At 31.0% G+C, this 13380-nt stretch overlaps 1 long non-coding RNA gene across 1 annotated transcript; it reads right to left on the bottom strand.

Moving 5' to 3' along the window:
* Positions 1–6629: 6629 nt before the first annotated feature.
* On the bottom strand, positions 6630–9935 carry LOC149422524 (uncharacterized). The gene is made up of 3 exons (XR_016302425.1): positions 9864–9935; positions 7419–7534; positions 6630–6823 (listed from the first exon to the last, which is right to left on the bottom strand). It is a non-coding gene; the product is annotated as an uncharacterized LOC149422524 (long non-coding RNA).
* Between the last annotated feature and the right edge of the window lie 3445 nt (positions 9936–13380).

Genomic DNA, 13380 nt, shown 5'->3' with positions numbered 1-13380 from the left:
ATCTATATTTATAAAACCTTACCCGATTTTGACACTGCTTTACAAAGCCATCTATTGAATTCGGCATGAAACAACATGATAAAAAACAAAAAAACCTTTAAAAAATGCATCGGTCGTAGTGAAGATTCAAACCAATCCACCTTTTTTTAATACGCTCAATCTAAAAAGGGAATGAACGAAACAAAAGCGAGCAAACTAATGTTAATTGTATTTTTGTAATTGTAATATAGCAATGATAACGAAATACTCATTAAATAATGTCATTTAAAGTTTTTCTAATACTTTCCGTTTTTTACGATTATAGTTCTCCCATTTGCCGACAGATGTCAATAATATCCAAAAGAATCAAACAGAGGGTGATATTTAGTAAGGGCATGCGCAGTAGAGTTATTTGCACATTTACCCTATTTCCGATTCGTGTTATGTAAACCGAACCCTTCTACATAAAGATATGTGAGAAATTAGAACCCTCTTCTCGAAGGGCGGGGGTGGAAAACAAGGAAATACGCATGCGCCAGGAACAAATTATATACAGGGGTGTATTTTGCTAAATGCGGTGACAAAATGGCGACTAGAAAGTAATAATATATTTCCGTTACGAAAACCCGTTCGTTTATAAAATGCCATTTTGATGAGTTATTACAGTAAATCGAAGGCCACGATATTTCAATAAGATAATTATTGGACATATTGGTACATAATACTTTTTTTGTTTACGTTAACACAGGACGCCATGAGGATAATAATTTCCCTCCGGGCCTGTGTCAACTTTAGGGATACCGTCTTTAGGATCTTTTTGTGGAAGGAGTACCCATACCTGGGTCTTGAAGAGACTAATAATGAGATAATAATAATAATTTTCTTTACCATTATACACATTTTTCTTAGCGTCGTTTCGCGCCGTTTGCTGTTGCTTCGTTCCTTTTCCATGATTCGTGGTATGATGAATAGCATGTACCAATGTTTATAATCCTGATAAGTTTTGATGATAAATAATTAAATAGTGGGAATGGGTCATAGAAATAAGATACATAATTAACAAATCCCTAATTATTCAACTGATACTATTGAATTGAAATAAAAATAAAAACTTTTTTGCATTTACTATTTTTTTCAGTAAATAAATTTTTAACCGATAAAAGGATTTTTAACTATAGTAAACAGGGTGTTAAGGGACTTACTTACTTTAACCACTGATTCCTGACATTATTTGGAGTAAAAAATGTACGTGAAATTTGTATTTTTCTACTACGAACATAGAAAATCAGTAGGTATTACACAGCTAGGGTCACTCGGTTACTCGGCTGTGGAAGAATTTTGTTTTAAAATTGTTTTTGTAAAAAATAAATTAAATCAAAAAACATTGAAAAAGTCTCCGAGACCAACATATTATTTACATGTCTTACTTCAAATAATATCAAGAATCACAGGTAAGTCAAGTAGGTCCTTTAACACATGTAGGTATATCTTGTTATACCAGAAAAAAATATATGAAGAAAAGCCTGAACTAAAATATAGGTAATTGGATAATTGATTATAGCCGTTAACTCGTTACAGTCCTGACTACCGTAGTCAAGTTCGACTACTCTAATGATTAAAAAAATGAAGCAAGGAATCGGGAGAGGCCGGTTGCGGGAGACCCCTTGACTTCTCTGGTTGGTCTCTCTCGACCCATTGCCTTGCATCTTGCATCGCAGCTGGGGGGATGGGTTTAAACGTTCGTCACTACTGGACACAATGACCGCCAAATTTCTACCCACTCCTAATCCTTTTTTCCTTACCAGAGCTTCCTCTACTTACTGTCCTTAAAAAGATCTTCCACACAGATCCCGAAAGATGACATACGCCACGAAGAAAATAATTTCCCTAAATTTCTCCTCGGTGGAGTTAATGTAAAAATACGCAAATGTAATTATTTTTACGATTGATCATTCGACCGATAGTGATAACAATTTTAGCTATACATGGTGTCGGCAAAGTAGTAGTACACGGTGTCCGCATACTAGTAGTACAATCGGGAAACTATTGAAGCTACATCACGGTGTCCGCAAACTTGCATTACAAGCGGGAAACTACTGAATCTTCATCATGGTGTTTGCAAACTAGTAGTACAAGCGGGAAAATAGTGAATCTACACCACAAAGATAACCCAAAAAAATATTTTTCGACGGAGCATTTTGATTTTTCAAACATTATTTACAATTTATTCGTCAACTAAAAAAACACCACGTAAGCCAAATCTTTACAAATGGATCCTTTTTATGAAAAAAAAAGAAAAACATAGGTACCTATATATTTAATATTAAAAAATATATATTTTTAACTTTTTTTTAAATAGGTTAATATAAAAAAAACAAATTTAAATATTTTTAAATAACTATATATGTAACTATAAAAAATACGTAAATATTTAAAAATATGAGTAAATAAGTAATAAAATATTTAAAATAATGTAAATATGAATGCCCAAACGCCTTTATTTTCCAACTTAATATTATAATGGTGCTGCCATGGTGAAAGATTATCCGTTGCGATATGAAATACTACATTGGGTATATATTTATAATGTTATCGTGGGGATATTTTAATATTTTTGTACGTCGAGCATCGGTCTCTGCGTTCAAAAATTCAACAAATTTCGATAGCTCAGTATCGGAACAAATCGAAAATTATGCTTTGGGTGCTGCTCCTCGGGGATCGCAATTGGCTACATTTTTAATTGATTGTGAAAAAACGGTTTGTCCAAAAATCCTGTAAATAACCTTTGGAAATAGGAAGATATTTTGAAAAAAAAAGACTTTCAGTTCTTGTATAGTTGATGTTTACATGATTACTGACTATTTTCTGTCAGCACTTAACAAAAATTATACCTCTTGGGGCTTTTTTTCATAAAAAACAAGTCTTTATTACATAAGTGAATTAAAATTTACAAAATAATAAAAAAATGTATAAAAATAGTTTATTTCCGGTTACATGCATGGGACATGCAATTCAACTCCATTCATACCCACCATAGCAAACAATAGAAAGAACAACATGAATTAATATAATACTCAAACAACAAATAAAAATATAAGTATTGGAAGGTATCTAGAGTAAATATCTAGAGTAAATAAATAGGTAGGTATCTAGAGTAATAGAGTAAATAATAAATATTTTGGAGATACACTACCTTTTTCAAATTATGAAGACATTTTCAACAAAAAATTGATTGTGACATAACGTAATATGTTACCTTCACCACTGCCACAAAAACTTACACTTTTTTAGATAATTAAATCAATTCAACCAATTAGAATAAACGCAACTTGACAAATTTCATTCACAAAATTCACATAAAGTGATAAAAAAACAATAGTTTTTTTGATTTTAATATTGGCATCACGAAATATTCTAATAATCGCTGTCGATATCGATCGACTCCATCCACGCTCCCCAGACGTTATTTCGTAACTGCGAAAAGATCTATAGGGATAACCAATATTTTACCAGTTTGTTAAATCGTGAAAAAAAACGGATTCACAAAATCAATAGAGCAATATATCGGGTATAAAAAATTGTAAAGGTGCGCCGCGCAGTTTCACCCTCAGAGAAAAAAATCTATAAAAAATTCCGAGGAGGGGCATCCAATTACTATTGTTGTTCAAATGAACAGCTGAAGGGACGCATACAAAAAATTATACAGCTGAATGTTACGAGTATTTTAATTTGATAACTATAAATTATTTCACTAAAACAAAACGCCACAAAATCTCGATTTGTGGCCTAATTTTCTATATTTTCAACTTATGTGGTATTGTGCTTATGCGAAAGTTCTAATTTTTATATTCTATTAAAATAACTTTAATAACTAGGCAGCATGGAGTTGGAGTTCGCTAATGGAGTTGCAGGTAGAAAAAAAAGCAGTAATTTCCCATAAAAAATATATTATCATACGTCATTCAACTGTGATAAAGTTAAAACACCTCGTCTTGAAAATGATATATAAATAAATAACATATTTTAGTAGGTACTACAACAATTCAACCACCACGAACATCAAAAAAATTTCCTATGCTAAATTTTTAATGCATTCCGTTTCATTTGTCACAAATACACGTTTTCGTTAGCACTCGGTTTTTTCAGTTTTCGGAAGAAAAAACCTTTTTCAGCTGCAAGATATTTTCGTTGGAAAAGCTATTTTTAATTGAAATATGACAAAAAACTCAATGTAAAAAATACGGCTTTTGGCAAAAAAGTGAATGATAAACATCTGAAATATTTAGAAAAATAATAATTTTTATGAGATTTTTTAAACCTAATCATTTTTTTCAATTAATATTTTTTTCCTCTTGAACCTATTGCTAAAACATGTAGAAACATATCTGGTTTGGAAAAGTAAAACAATGAAAAAATATGTTTTATTGTTCGTACCTAAATCGCTGTCTACACCCCTGACAACATCAAATAATATATATTAGAAAAAAATTGCATAAAACTCAATATTGGCCACACCAAATGAAATTGATTCATGGGATCATTTCTCTTCCGATGAATCTTATAATTCTGTCTAAGGCCTCTGACGAGAATGATATTTCATTAATTATTTTATAGTTAGTTTAAACATAGAGGTTAATAGATGTTCGCACCATTGTATAGGTTTTGATATATTACTGTTACTGCAAAAAATCTTTGACTCAAAAAATAATAATAAGTGTGCAATCTCCAGGAAGTAAAATCATCATCACCAGATGATGATTTTACTTCCTTTTTTTTATTGATTTTACTTCCATTTTTTTTTTTAGAAAACGAATAGATTTTAAATAAATTAACAGTATTTTATAACAGTAAGTTTTAAAAACAACAAATTTGATATTCCATCAACACAATTTGGCTGAACCACGGCTAAAAGAAGAAACAACCCGGCCTTAAATAGAAAATATGATTATATAATATGTTCTTCTTCAATGGATTTTTGGTTTGTGGTTTCCGCAGTGTCCACGGGACCAGTTTTTTTTATTTTCCGATTACCTGGTCTAGTGTGAGTATATTGAAGTGTTGATGTATCAGTTCCAATAGTAAATCCTGCAACTTTGTAGAGTCTAATTTTATCTCTCCATAAATTTCGGGTGTTGGTGTTGCCTACCACAAAAAAATAACATAGAACTAAGCCCTGTAAAGTTGCTGTAATACAAAAAATATATGCCACGATCAAATTGTTTGAAAAGAATCCAAATATCCATATCAAACCAAACTGATAAAATAGAACTATCAGTTGTTTGACGTTCCCAAACACTTGTCCTTTTTTCTTATCGTGCTTCTTTAGTTTCGCCGAATTGTGAACTGCACACATTATGTGAATAAAAAAAATGTGTTGAGAATTACTACTAAAACGGATGGCAGAACAACTGCTAACCAAAGGCCCATTCCACTGGGATAGCAAAATTTGTGTTGAAAGTCTGTTGAATTGTTTTCAGTATAACTTTCATAACTCGAGTACAACAAAATCGTAATTGGAATAACCGGAATTAACCACCCAAATAGTGTTGCCACTATAATACGAACCCTGTCATCAGAAGCACGAGATTCGAATACATTTACAATCATCTGATAATATACCATCGCAGCCACAAGCATCCAACTAAATACAGAAAGAACTGAATAGTGTAAAGCGATGCCAAATCTGACGCATAATATTTCACTGTTTTTTAAGTCTAATTCTGCAACTACCATGAACAAAACGATCATAACACCAACGGCAACAGATAAATTTATCCAAATTTGATGAACAAAGTCGCTTCTCCACCGTTTGAATATGATTGCTGTAAGAGCAATTATCACGATACCTATGATGGAAAGACCGCAACCTAACTTTGATATCATTGTTAATGCAATGTAATGCCCTTCAAGAATGCTTGATTCTTCACGTGTTGTCAGTAATAGAGCGAAATGTGTAAGATGAGCGCATCTGCAGTGATCCAATCCCAGCCATGGATTGTTGAGTAGCTCGCATCCCTTGGTGGACCATTCTCCAACCTTTCCTATAGTGAAATTCCAATGAGCGCATTCCTTTCTTTCGTCGTTTTTAGGACTGACGTTGAAAGGTTGAAAATATAAATCAATATATTCACCTTCGTTGAAAAATGAAATATTGTCCATGGAAACACTCGCAACGGGGCTGATAACTTTTGTATTATTACTGCCTGTCTGCCGGAAAGCGCGATCATCTTGGAAGTATACGACTGAAAGTTTGGTCGTTGGACGAGCTTCCATTACTGTCGATATGTTTACAATAACCAAGTTTCTTTCGCTTACATCAAAAATTGTATCTAGAAAGACAAAACCCAATCAATATTTTCAACGAAATCAACTACATTTATTATATATATAAAATTTTAAGAGAAAGATATAAAAAAAACTCCTCTTCACCAAAAGGAAGATAATATTATTTGATGATTATTAATATAAGGTCATAACTTAAACAAGATCAATCCTGACTTGGGCAACCATGAACTGATTGATTCATAATTTTGACTTTACCTGGAGTTATCACGTGCATCAATGTAGCTTCAAAATCTGTTGAGGTTGTCTTTATTTGAAATCCTATGACGGAAATATTATTGGTACTTCTGGCTACCATTACAGCCACATTGCGTGTTTTGACTGTCATTTGGACTTTATCTTCCAGTAATTGTACATTTTTGAGTAACGTATCCAGTTCTAGCAAGTCTATCGGGGTTATCACACCTTCTTCTGTTAGATTTAAAGCATTATTTATCCTACTTACAGCTGATTTAATCTTTTCCATCGTAATGAAAGTTTCATTGATCTTGATTTCGGGACTCTAGCGGTAACAAAAAAGGTGTTCGTGAAAAGCATTGAAAGCGTAATAAACAGACATAGAAATAAGAAGAATACAAGAAATGCCATGTGCGATTTTCATGATCCAAAAGTCTGACAAATCTTTGCTTAAATTTAATATGCAGAATGACATTCAAATGGGGTGGCTATATATACAAGATAGACGGATCGCGTGTTAAATGGGCACGAACCAAAAGGTACCATATCAATGGCGACATTGGTTTCCATTAAAATCAACATTGAAAGCATATCCAGCATTCTTCGTTATTCTATGCCAACGTAATAATAATAACATGGCATTTATATAGCGCAGTTTAGTGACATTTCTCTTAAACTGCGCTTTACTATAACAAACTTAAAAACGGTAATTTAGTATTAGTGGTCATATTCTTAAAATTATTCCCACTTAGAAAAAATAATGCAATTGTTGGTGTCAAGATGATGGAGTGGGAAGAAGAGATGGAAAATTTTGAAAGGGGTGGCAGGGCGTAAATAGGATGATTATGCGGGAAAGTAATATGAAAACATATTTTTACTCTCAAATATAAATAGTAATATGTGAGAAGTTTGCTACTTACGGGACAGTTGTTATTCGAGAAACTTGATATATTCCAATAGCTTCCTACATTGAAATCCCCCTCACAACTCAATAGTTTGCACTCGTCAAGCTCATTCGTTATTATTTTTCTTTCACCTGAAATCAAATTATGTAAGTCTTATGATTAGGGTGGTTACAAAAAATCAATGTTGAAATTTTTTGTGCTGACCCCCCTAAAAGCTGCCAATTGGCTAAAAAATGAGATTGGTAAAGTTTCAGCTCAATTGGATAAGTTTAACCTGTGCCTCATCAAGGTTGAAGTTTAACTTTCTATAATTTTTTTTTATTTTTATAAAATACCTTTCAATATTGCAAGATTTAATTACATGTGCTGTCCAGATTTTGCTTTATTTATTTTATCAATTGGTACATAAAAAAGGGTGTAGTTAAAACTGTTTTCAAAGTAAATACAGCACAATCCAAATTGAAAATGATGGATTTACGAGAAAAGAAATGCAAAAAGGTATAAAAAACAAGAAGAAATAATGTTCAAAAGTTTTATTATTTAAAATATACAAAAGAAAGCATTATGAAAGAAAGAAGTTATTATTATTTACATTTACAATTAATTATCAGATTAAGGTGGTAATGGCTTAGATAACGTGGCTTTTGAAGAGTCAGGAAAAAATTTTCGACATTCCGATACAACTTGTAACAGAAACTGTCGTTGTTCTTGGTCTTTTGTCAAACAGAAATTGAAGTCTTGGATTAATTTTACCCCTCTTTCAGTTGTGTCATTGACAACCTTGAAACCATTCACTATATATTTTGCTTTTAAATAATCTGCATTTTAGCACCATATATCAGGATCCGTATTTAAAAATTCTGTATCAATTTCAAATCTTTTGAAAAAATTTAGAGTTTGATGAGAAACAAAAAAAATCGATATCTTTGTCCAATAAATTATCCACTTGATGGAAACTGAGTTTTGCTTTCACATCCCTATCACATGTTTGTTCTTCAATTGGAATTAATTGTAGACTTTTTACAGCCATGCTTGTTTTGACACTTTTTTCTAAATTTTCATCGAAGAAAGAAAATGCCACTTGCCTAGAATTGAGGTACCAAAGATGATTTATCATTTTAGACAGTTCATTTGTCTGCAAGTTCTTTATCGATTTCTCTATATTTTACAAGAGATTTTAAAAATTGTAGGTCTTGGTTGGGGCCAAAGTGGGTTTGGGGGCGTTAAACCACGCTTTTACATAAATGTTTATTAAAAATAAACAAATGTCAGTGATAGCTTTTTTTCTAAATTTGTTAATGTTAATTGATCCCTGAAAAGATATATTTTGATACAATAAATGGCCTTTGCCATCCATCTAGCGTGATGAATGGCACCAGGAACTTTGAAAAAAGCATCTTTTGGGGGAGTACGTCCTAACACAACTAACGAAAGTTGAATTAATTCTTTGTAATCATCCCTTGGCTGTTGGTTGTTTAATTGTTCTGTAAGAAAAATTGATATTTCATCTGAATTCCCTATTTTATGTCTAATATTTTTATTTTCAATAGCAGTTTTGTATTTTGTCTTGTCTATCTTCAACCACCCAGTCTGAAAGTTTTTAAAAATATTTGAGTGGGGTCCAGTAGTTGTGCCCATTTTTAAATCAAAAACTGATTTGAGAATAATTTCTAAAATATGGTGGCGACATGCTAAATATAGAAGATTTTTCTCTAATAATTGCTCCAACAATACGCAGGTTCCGTTGAAGCGACCAGTATTTACCGCAGTGGTATCAAAACACATTGCAAGTTGAAAAAAATGTTTGTTTTATGTTTTATTATATATTATATTATTTTATTAAATATGATGTTATTTTTATAAGCAATAATTGTTCGTCTGAAACACTCATCCACATTGAAAAAATCTCCTGATAAAAAATACATGACGCCAACGGGACATTGGTAAATAAACAATTATTGCTTATAAAAATAATTGTTATCCTTTGTGCTATGCATAAATAAAATCTTGTCTTAAAAACATTAATTTATCAAAAAAAAAAAATAATAAATATTATGTTCTTTATTATATTGTTTAATAATGTATAATATTCAAAGGAAACAAAATTTGATCAAAAGTGATTAAATTAAGTATTTTTTTCGCAAAAAATCGTTTTTTCATATTTAATCTCGATGAGGCACAGGTTAACATTATCCAATTGAGCTAAAACTTTCCAAATCTTATTTTCTAGACAAATGGCAAATATTAGGGGGGTCAGGCCGGCATTCTAACGAAAATATTTTTTCACCTTATACCTTGTAACCACCCTACTTATGATATTTGTAACTTGGTATCCACATAATGAGTTGAGAAATATGATACCAATAAAAATATGTTTTATGGTTATAAAAAACTCGATTACAAGAAGAGCGGGTAAATAGTTAAATAAAATATCGGTGTCAATAACTTGTATCGTCTCACCTGTATTCAATCGTGGGATACTACCATTTGGTTCACAGAATAATATTGGTCTAGAAACAAGTATGTCCAAAGTACCTTGTAAACTATGCAAGGAATCTTTCGGAACATCCCCATAAAATATCCAGTCACTGAAAACTTTAGTTATTGGATACATTTTTCTCGTGACCAAGTGTGCTTTCATTGATTCGCTCGATTCTACCCGATCACATTTATCGGCGCAGAAAAACTTAGATATAACTGCCTTAAATGGAAAGTAACCCATCTCATAAATATGTTTAGGATTTACCATAATAACTACAAGATTTTCATAGCGTTCTTTATTTTTTATGAATAAAATTCGATCAGATTCTTTGGAGATGTATTTTCCAGTATTAACGGAGAGGCACCAGTAATATCCGTCTCTCTTTGCTGTGACCATAAATTCTGATTTAGATTGTCTCCACGAAATTTTAACTTTTTTTGGAAAAAAATCATGACTGTCTGTGAAACAGGATATATCAGATTCCATCGATACGTTTAAGTTCATTTTGAAAACCATCGCGTCATTCCTGCAAATAAATTTTATATCAGATATTACAGTTCTTATTTTGAATTCATGAAAATCGATTATTAGGTATTTGTTTTAAGGCGAAGCTTAGTGCTAAATCACTATTTTGATTAATCTTTATAACGAATTGGTGTACATTATAAATACAAAAAATTTTTTTTTTAGATAAATTGAAGGTTTTCCTATCGTTTTGCTTGAGTAGAATACAAATAAAATAATAAATTACTCAATAAAAAATACAGATGTAAAATAATTAAAAAAATGTTTTTCAATAGAAATGTATAAACGTGTAAAGTAAACAACTTTTAAAAAATACAGTATTATAGCTAAGATTATCTGTGACAGTTTTTTTGCCTTCTTATAAAATTATTTACAAAATAAATAAAAACCAGTTTTGTGCTTCAAATTGAACCTTTTTAGACTCCGTTTGTCAAGCGATTTTAATGCCTATTACTTACAATATAAGGTAGATCAAGAATATACACATTTTTGGCTTGTAGCTTCCTCTTAAGCGCCCAATCCATACACATCTTATACGCGATAGTGTTATCATTTTAAGTGTGTGTACTACATAAACATAGTTTACAAAAAACATTAAAATTTGTGAAATGAATGCACGGTAACTGTTTGTTCTTGAAATGAAAATATGCTTTGTTCCTACCGGAATGGCATTTTATCCAGTTCCTACCTATTCACGACCATTAACTTGTTGGAAAACAGCTTTCTTATTCCAATGTTTAAAAGCGGGGTTAAATCTTTTGTTGAAAATTACCGACCAATATACATACAATCGTCGATACCGAAAATTTTCGAAAAGTTAATTCTTCAAAAAATATGTTCTTATGTTAAATTTAATATGTCATTTCTACAACTTGGTTTTGCCTTTAGACGATCTACTTTAAATAACCTTACACTCTATGAAAACTTCATTACAAGTGCCCATGCTAATAGACAACAAGTTGACTCGATTTATACGGATTTTTGATAATGTTTGCCATAAAATTCTTATAAATAAATTGTCAAAAATAGGAATAAGTGGTAAATTACTTATAATTTATCAAAACGCGTACTAACTGTCTGTATCAAATAACAATTTGAAGCTACTAGCAGCATGCCTCAGGGTTCGCACCTTGGTCCAATATTATTTAGATTATTCATAAACGATGTCACTTCCATATTCTCTGATGTTATCATATTATTATTTGCAAATGATATGAAAATATATAAAATCGTAAAAAATATCAATGACTGTTTGTCCCTAAAATCGAATTTTGTAAAATTTGCAGAGTGGTGTACCATTAACAAACTCATACTTAATTTTTAAAAATGTCTAATCATGAGTTTTTTCAGAATAAAAAACCCTATCAAATATAGTTATACACTGAATTACCATAGCTTATTGTCTGTACTTGAAATAACGGACCTTGCAATAACCTTTGATACTAAATTAACATTTACTAATCACTCTTTGCGAGGGGATATTGAAGGGAATGAGTTGCAGTAGAGTAGGTGAATCAATAATATCATTACTAGTAAAGCAAGACCGGTCGGTGGCTGAGTTGACATCGCATTTGGGTCCCACCCAGGCGTAGTGTGTTCAATTCCTCGGCTGGCTAAGTCTTCCATCACAACACAAGCAACATTTTCAGCTTACTGTGGTGGTAGTAGGAGCAGGTTATTCGTAACCCGAGAATATTTGTCTTTCTTTTAAAAAAAATTTATTGATGAAAATGTTTGGCTTCACCCTAAGAATATCTAAGGATTTCAAAAGTATCCTTACATTCAAAATACTTTATACAACTCTTGTTAGAAGCCACTTAGAATACAACTCCTCTAAATGGAACCCGTCCTAAAACAGGCATATAAATTCCATTGAGAGGATCCAACGAAATTCTCCGATCAATTAATTTTAAATTAGTAATTCCCGCGGACGGCATTGATTAGGAATTTCTTTTATAAACTTTGCGTATCTTTTCGTTATAAGATATTTATACTTAATGATTTAATTTTTTATTTAAAATAAACAGTAACTGGTTTAACTCCCTCGAACTAATATCGATGTAACTAATAGACCAACTCGACTCATATCACAATATTATTGTTACAATACTGTCACTAATACAGAACAACATTCTTTCATATACCGCAGGCATAGATAAGGAAATTAATACTTTGATATCAGTAGTGAATGAAGTTTGTTATCATATAAAAGATGCATAAAAAATATGATAAGGATTCAATCTATCTTGCAAGCAAGTTGTTTGTGTATATAATCTTGTTTTTATGTAAGAAAAGGGAATTTGTAATAATATTATATTACTGACTATTATTTATTTATTTATTTATTATTATTACACCCCCTAATGGGCTTTTACACACTACAAAGTTTAATAGTAGAGTATCACAGTTATTATTGATTCTACAAAATTAAAACAATAAAGGAAACATAATACAACGAAAAAAAAAAATTAAGTGTTACAACAAAAGCATATAATAAAATAAGATACATTAGTTAAAATGATAAGAAGTCTCACATAAATAGATATTCAAAATAAAAATAAATATATATATATATTGCAGAAATTATAGATGTCTATTTGTGTCTCGATCTATAAAAGAATTGAAATAAACAATATTTATATTGATTATTTTTAAGATGAAATATATCTCCCAGATCAGAGTATTTATTTCCGAGACTGTGAAGTCTTGGAATTGGGGAATTTTGATAAGACAGTGTCCTGGTGTTGTAAAAATAAAAGGGTAGTAAATTTCGGCAAGATCTTTTGGGTATGTGGATGCTGATTAATTGGAGTAACTCAGGACAGTCAATTTTGTAATGAAGTATTTTATGTAGTACTATTAAATCTGTGTTTATTCTTCTTTCAGAGAGTTTTAATAGGGACAATTTATCTAGTAAGTAGTTATAATCAATGTTTTCTACAGGAATATGCAATTTATAGTTTATATACT

Source organism: Hesperophylax consimilis, chromosome 7 (assembly GCF_061612785.1).
Source record: "Hesperophylax consimilis isolate HC1 chromosome 7, BYU_Hcon_1.0, whole genome shotgun sequence".
Lineage (NCBI taxonomy): Eukaryota > Metazoa > Arthropoda > Insecta > Trichoptera > Limnephilidae > Hesperophylax > Hesperophylax consimilis.
The sequence above is the reverse complement of the archived record's forward strand: the minus strand, read 5'-3'. Positions and strand labels throughout refer to the sequence as shown.